Source organism: Suricata suricatta, chromosome 10 (assembly GCF_006229205.1).
Source record: "Suricata suricatta isolate VVHF042 chromosome 10, meerkat_22Aug2017_6uvM2_HiC, whole genome shotgun sequence".
NCBI classification, from domain to species: Eukaryota; Metazoa; Chordata; class Mammalia; order Carnivora; family Herpestidae; genus Suricata; species Suricata suricatta.
This window is the reverse complement of record NC_043709.1, coordinates 135051399-135058771: the sequence shown is the minus strand read 5'-3', so window position 1 is coordinate 135058771 and position 7373 is coordinate 135051399. Positions and strand designations below refer to the sequence as shown.

The 7373-nt window shown below is 43.2% G+C and overlaps 1 long non-coding RNA gene across 1 annotated transcript; it reads left to right on the top strand.

Moving 5' to 3' along the window:
* The first annotated feature begins 5492 nt into the window (after positions 1–5492).
* LOC115304377 lies at positions 5493–6402 on the top strand. Its single transcript, XR_003914409.1, has 2 exons — positions 5493–5570; positions 6218–6402. It is a non-coding gene; the product is annotated as an uncharacterized LOC115304377 (long non-coding RNA).
* Positions 6403–7373: the final 971 nt, after the last annotated feature.

The window sequence follows — 7373 nt, the reverse complement described above, 5'->3', positions numbered from 1 at the left end:
TGGTTTAACCCTTCACCCACTGAAGGAAATTCATGGGGTTTTTTCCCCATGTTTTCTCCATTATGGATAAAGCTTTAACGAATATCCACCTGCAGGTTTTTGTGTGAGCCTAAGATTTCAATCTTCTAGAATTAGTACACAAGAGAACTGCTGTTTCCGGTTATAAGTGTGTGTCTCATTTTATAGGGAAACTGCCAACATTTTTCACGTGGCTGCCCCAGTTTGCATTCCTATCGGCCCTGTGTGAGTGAGCCCGTCTATGGCTGTCTTGCCCAGCACCTGGTGTCATCTCAATGTTTAATTTTAGTTATTATAATAAGTGTGTAGTAACATCTCGTTTTGGTTTTTGTTTCCCTCGTGGCCACCGACATTTACCGTGTTTCCTAAACTTGCTGGCCATCTGTGCACTCTGTTTGCTGAAATGTCTCCCCACGTCTTGTGCCCATTTTCCAAATGTAGCTTCCTAATTGTTTTACTTTCGCATTTCGAGAGTTCTTCATCGATTTTAGGTACAAGGCCTCGGGTTTTTACAAATATTTTCTCCCAGTCTATAGCTTGACTTTTTATCTGGGGAAAGACAAGATTGTTCTCAGAGCAAAAGTTTTTATCTTTGATGTAGTCCAATTAATCTTCTCTTCTAGGCAGCAGGCTTTGGTGTCAAGTCTAAAACCTTCACCCAGCCTTGGGCTCTGAGTGTTCTCTCCCATGTTGGTTTCTTCCCTGCAGGTGTGTTATGGGTAAGTCCATGATCCAGTCTGAGTTGATTTTCATACAAACAGTGAAGCGCATGTCCAACCGTTTCTGCACCCTCTGCCAAAAAAGTTATCTTTCTCCACTGATGATCTTTTCCACCCCTGTCAGCAATCAACTGGGCATATGTGTTTGGGTCTGTTTGATGTTTTGACCTCCATTTATTAATTTCTTCTATAGTTACTTTCCTGTCCAAGCCGACCACACCTTGAGTCAATGTTAATAATTAATTAACATGTCCCTTAGAAATTGTTCATTTTATCTCACATTTTTAAAGATAACATCAGGAAATTAAAATGTAAGAAAAGACAATCTTTGTAGCATATGTTTATAAGGGTTTATGCAGCGTGTGAAATTTATGTAACCAGCATTACAGTCTATAGAAGGAGAAGTTCCATCATCCCAAGTAATTCTTCCTGATGATGGTCTTTTGTAGTGAGACCCATCCCAACACTTCAAGTCTAGCAACAATGAATGCCGTTATATTTCTGCCTTTTCAAAATGCTTCCTAAATGGAATCATACATCAGTCAGCCTTTGGAGGCTGGCTTCCTTCACTTAGCATAATGGATCTGGGGCTCATCCACACGGTGGCACAGATCCGTAGCTCATTCCTTGCTGTTGCCAAATAAAATCCCACTGCGTATAGGTAGCACGGTTTGGCATCCATTCATCACTCGAAGGACATTTGGTTTCTTTCCAGTGTTGGGCAATTATGAATAAAGCTGTTAAAAATGTTTGTCAACAGGGCTTTCATGTGACTATATTTCATTTCTCTTCAGTAAATACATAGGAAGAGGATTACTGGGTCATATGATAACAATACGTTAATGTTTATAGACTTCCATGGGTTTTTCCAAAGGTACTTTGCAAGTTTGCATCCCCCACCAGCATGGAAGACAGTTCCAACTGGCACCTTCTCACTGGCACTTTGTTTGCAATCCAGTGTCTTGACACAACAGTTTCATGTATTTTGTTTGAGGTGGTAGAGGGTAGGTCTCTGCAAGTCCATCATGGGCAGAAGCTGAAATTTCAACTTTCAGATTTTAATCTTCACACTCATAAGTTGTCTTGGTCCCTATTTATAATTCTGAGAGGCAATCCGGAGATAAATACCATTACTACCCACCACTCCTACCCCAGCTGCATGGCCACATCTGTGCGGTCACCTGGCATCCCTCCTCTACTGAATACGACCTGCTCATCTTTAGACAAGGCCACCCCTTCTACCTGTGCACTTGGCTTCACTCGCTTTTGTCTTCATTATGAAGTGGCTCCAGGAACTGACTCCTCTTTCTCAAAGCTTCAGGTCTCCCCCTCTGATGGATTCTTGGATCAAGATACAAATCATGTTATTTGTATTTTATCTGAACAAAACAAAAGGCAAAAATAAAATCAACTCTGGGTTTACTTTTTTATACCAATTATTTCCTATATTTTCTGTTCTTGCTTTAAGCATACTCTTCCAAAGACAATCCTACTCATTCTCCCCAAGCTTGTCCATTCTCCCATGAACTAACACGCATCAGACCTTCATCTAAATGCTCTGGGAGAGTCCCTGCAAAGCTGCCCTAGGGTCCATGTGGTGCCGCATCTGATACTTCCTTCTTCGTCATCATCTTACTTAGCCCAAGAGCAACATTTGACAATGTAGATCTCTTCTCTTTTGTCCAGTGACTCCCACTCATCATGTGCCCTTGGGTTTCCTGCTAATGGTTGGCACTTAGTCTCTGTATTTTAAAGACCACCCATACAGCGGTGACCCCAAGTTTATATACCCAAGCTAGAGCATGCTCCAAGTAGCATGCCATATCGTTCCCTTGAATAGCAAAGAGGTATCCCAAACCTGGTGGTTCCCAGACTGAGCTCCAGATTTCCCCCACCTCTCCTGGCTCCTGTTGAGTCATTTTCCCGAGTCAAACCTTCTTCAAGTTGTTTAGGCTCAGAACTAGGATTTTTCTTGACCACCCTCTTTCCTTGCACCCTCAATGAATTTGTCAGCAAATGCTGTTGACTTTGCCATCAAAATGTATCCAGGGTTTGACCACTTCTCATTATCCCCATCACCCCTGTCCCCCACCCACTCCATCCATCTCCCATTAGTACTATGGAAATGGCTATCTAATCGTCTCTGCACCCACCACACCCTCCAGCCATCAGCTGTGCCTCTTCCTACACTGCCCTGATTCTCCTTTTCTGAAAAACCCTTCCCTTGGATGTCCCTCCTCCATCTCTCCTCCTATATGATCAGATGTCCCTCCTCAATGAGGCCTTTCCTAACTAATATGTTTAAATCCCAGCTCAGCCTTTCTGCTCCTCCTTAGCCCATCTCCCCATTTCTTCCTTTTCCATGGCACATGGCACTCTCCAATATATTTACTTAGCTAATATAAACATCTGTATTAGACCACAATAAAATATATGCAATATTGTATTATATACTATAGTGAGTACATATAATCTATGTGGTTTATATCCATTATATGGTTTATATCCAAATCAATGCAATAAAATATAATTTGGTGTGTATTGTATTATAAATATAAATATATACTTACTTGTAATTTGTTTATTATCTCTCTCTCAGACAGAGGATTTATTTTGTTTTGGTTTTCTCCCCATTGCTGAGCATCTGCTGTCTGCAGCAATGGTAGGGACACCGTAAACAATTAGTAAGTAATTTCCAATAAATAGATGCATTAATGAGTACATCTGATCCATTTGCTTTAATCATGAAATACTTCTGTGTTTTTCACCTGTCAGCCTATGATTTTCTGTACTTTCACCTCTTCTATGGATTCCTTATTAGTTCTCTATTTCCTTTGACGGGCTCGTGAGGCCCGGATGAGAAAACGCGTTGGAAGCACACCCTCTGTGTGGGTCATTGTTACCTGGAAATCAAACAGTGGGAACATGGGTATCTCATTGCACTCATTGGATATGGCCAAATTTCTCTCCATGTACCATTTTAACCCCCTCGTCTATCACAGTGGCAAAAGGCATGTTTTCTGGTCCCCTTACCCATAATGGTTAGTGTCATTTACAATCTTCCCAGACGCGAGGAGGCACTCATTGGTAGGAATGGGCCTTCCTCAACTCTATATTTTGTCTACTTATCACCAAATCGGGCACAAAGGTTGTTATGTTCTCTTCCCCAAGTTCAGCATGACAGTGGCCCACTACTCAATTAAAGTCTTTCTGTTAGTACTCAGCTCATTTAAAATTTTTATTTTTCAACTGTGAGATGAATCTTCAAACAGATTGCTGTCTGATTCAATTTACTAGAGGAATCATAGAAAAATAACACATTATGCTTCCATGGTTTGTATCTTATTTCATAAGCTGTTTTCATGTGTCATTGTAAAATGCTGGACCTCTTTCTCACATTAGCTGTTAACTATAAATAAACTATGAGAGAGGAGGAGATAATTCACTGACAGCCTGAAAGGAAAATCTTATCTTTGATGTATTAGCCTTATGGAGAATAAAGATATTTTAAAATGCTATTAAACACTACAGTTCACACTGAATATGCAGAGGAAACACAAATATAAAATTGCCAAGAATGAAAATGATATGTACTGAAATTTGTATAAATTGAACTCGTATGTGAATAACTCAGACACATTCAAACATCAGACTCTTCAGAATAGAAGGTTGAGAAGAAGCCTGGATATTTCAATAAAAATGATTTTTCACCTGAACTGGACTGAGAAGTATCACTCCAATATTCACTCTGATTCATTCTGTGAATGTGGCCTTTCTGGCAATAAGGCCTTTGCAGATGTAATCAATGTAAGATAAACCTGTACTGGATTCAGTGGACCCTAATCCCGCAACTAGTTTCCTTAGAAAAAGATGAGATTTGGACAAAGGCAGACAGACACACAGACAGAAGGCCATGTGAGGACCGAGCAGAGATCTGATCAAGCACCCACAAGCCAACGAGCCCCAACGATGGCTGACGGCCGCCAGGAACTGCAAGAGGTGGGCTAGGGGGCTCCCCAGAACTCTCAGAGGGAGCACGGCCCTGCTGGCGGCTTGGATTTGGACCTCCAGCTTTCGGGCCTATGAGAGAGTAGGTTTCCCTCTTTCAAAGGCATCCAGTTTGGGTGGTGCTAACTCGTACCAAGCACCACAAAACATTCAGCTTATAGCTGGCGTCCAAGTTCGTCTACGGCTCACTGGGAAAAACTAGAGCATGAAGACACACAGAGGTCAGTGGTTGCTACAAGGTTTGTGGGACGTGGTGGAGGAAAGTGTGGGAAGCCCCCCTCTCCCCGGGCCCGACCCCATGTCTTGAGTACAGCAAGGCGTGCGAGGTCCGTGGCGCTCTCCGGTTTCCAGCAGGGCGGTGCGGGGAGGGGTGCTGTCTTCACGGAAGAGTCGGGGAGCAGGTGCAGAGCACTGGGAAGTGAGGCTTCGTCACCCAGTTCCGTTTACCCATGTGTCACCTTCCCTCGCTGGACACTCAGGACCGTCACAGACATCCAGAATCTCAGGAGAACGAGGTCTTTAATCCACTCTCCCCGATTTGCTCAAAAGGATGCCTGTGCTGGCAACACCCATGTGCTTGCCCAAGACGCACACTAACCAGTGGCTGAAAGTAGGGAATTTGCACATTGCAGCATCCACGGGCAGTTTCCCTGGATTCTAGTGGTGAGGCGGGAATGGGGAGCAAATAAAGGAAAAGCATGGAATCCCTTGAGTGAGGACAAACACACATTCTAGAATGTGGGACGTGGACTGAATTGTGGAGCTGACTGCTGAGTCAGTCAGCGTTCGCAGAGGATGGGGCGCATGAAGAGGCTCCACGGGAAGGTGGGTGAGATTGAAGGCTGAGTGCCCCCCAGAGGTGACAGGTCAGGGTGCAAGCCTGAGGGTGGGACAAAGTGACCCCCAGACCACACAGGTGGCGCTGCAGTGGGGGCTATGGCTGTGCTGCATCAAAAGACTTGGAGCCCAAACAGGAAAGAAACCTGTCTCTCTTCCCAGTGTCCTTAATCTTCGGTCGGGGTCTCCCATTGGCTCAACCATCACAATTCCATCCATCCAGGGAGTCCAGACAATACTGTCTGCAGGGTCCAGCCTCCCTGTTTACAGAAGGAAGGGGATTGCTCCCAAAATAGCAGCTGCCCTGAGTGCAAGCATTTACTCCAGGTGCACTGGAATTAAACCCCCTCGGTCCACATTTACCCCCAACCTTCTCCAGGGTAGGTGTTGACCCTTAGTTATATTTGTAGCCACATCTAAAAGTAAGAGTAGCACAGATTAGATTGACAGAACGCTTACTAAGAACCAGATTGTGTGCAAAGTGTGTTATCTGTTGCACGCGATCCTCTTTAATTCTAACACTACTCTGCAAGTAGGCACTACATTGATTTTTAATGGATGACAAAAATTTAAATGTAGTGTTCACATGAAAGGTTGCTGTGTGTCAGCCATTTCTCCTCGTTTCCACTCACCAGTAGCTACAAGCCACTTGTGGTTCCTGAGCACTTGATTGTGGCCAACTCCACACTGAGATGTGCTGAACGTGAATAACGGGCCCTGGGTTTCAATGATGACAAGAAAAACGACAGAAAATGCCTTGTTACGTTTTTCTAGTGGTTCCCTTTGGTACATATTGTGTAAAATAAATTATTAAAACTCATTTTATTTATTTTTACTTTCTTAATGTGGCTGCTGCAAACCTTAAAATTAAATAGGTAGTTTGCATGTGTGCTTTGCATTGTATTTCTGTTGGAAACAGCTGCTTTAAGCACTTTGGGCGGATGTTACATGTCAGAAGCAGAACGAGAACCTACGTCGCTCACTCAGAGGTTCGTGGTTTGACCACCATGCGAGGCCATGTCTAAATTATTAATAAATGAGTGAATAAGACAGAACTTCTTGCCCTGAGACCCTTCTATGTATAAGGCACTGTACTAGTTACTTTACATACCCGGCCCCAACAACTCTGTCTGACGGGTGTTACTATACCCATTTGTTAGGTGAGAAAAAATAGCTACTTTCACATAACATCCTCTTTTCTTTTTATTCTTTTTTGTTCATTCATTTTTGAAGGAGAGAGAGACAGAGCAGGAGCAGAGGCTGGGCAGAGAGACAGAGAGAGAGCAAACACTGAAGCAGGCTCCAGGGTCCAAGCTGTCAGCACAGAGCCCCATGTGGGGCTCAAACTCATGAGCCTTGTGATCACGACATGAGCCGAAGTCGGACATTTAACTGACTGAGTCACCCAGGCACCCCTCAACGTAACATGCTCTTAACTACAAAACCATTAAATAGGTAACCGAAATGCAAATCTAAGAGATTCTGACGTCTATGGCAGCCCATGGACTTGAGCACAGTTATAGGACCTTCTTGGTGAGAATGCTTTAAAAATCAAAGAGCAAGCGTGTTGAAATTTCAGAGATGAAAATTGGTAATATGTTTCCAAATATACTCAACATGCTAAATTGTAGAGACACATAATAACTTGGTCTATAATGGAGCATGATTAGCTCTATAGAGAACTTCTCATCCATGAACTGGTAGATTAAGAGATATTAATAAGGAAATCTACGTGATGAATAGCAGGATATGGAAGCATCTAGCCGGTCATCAATCATGGAGCATTCCCAA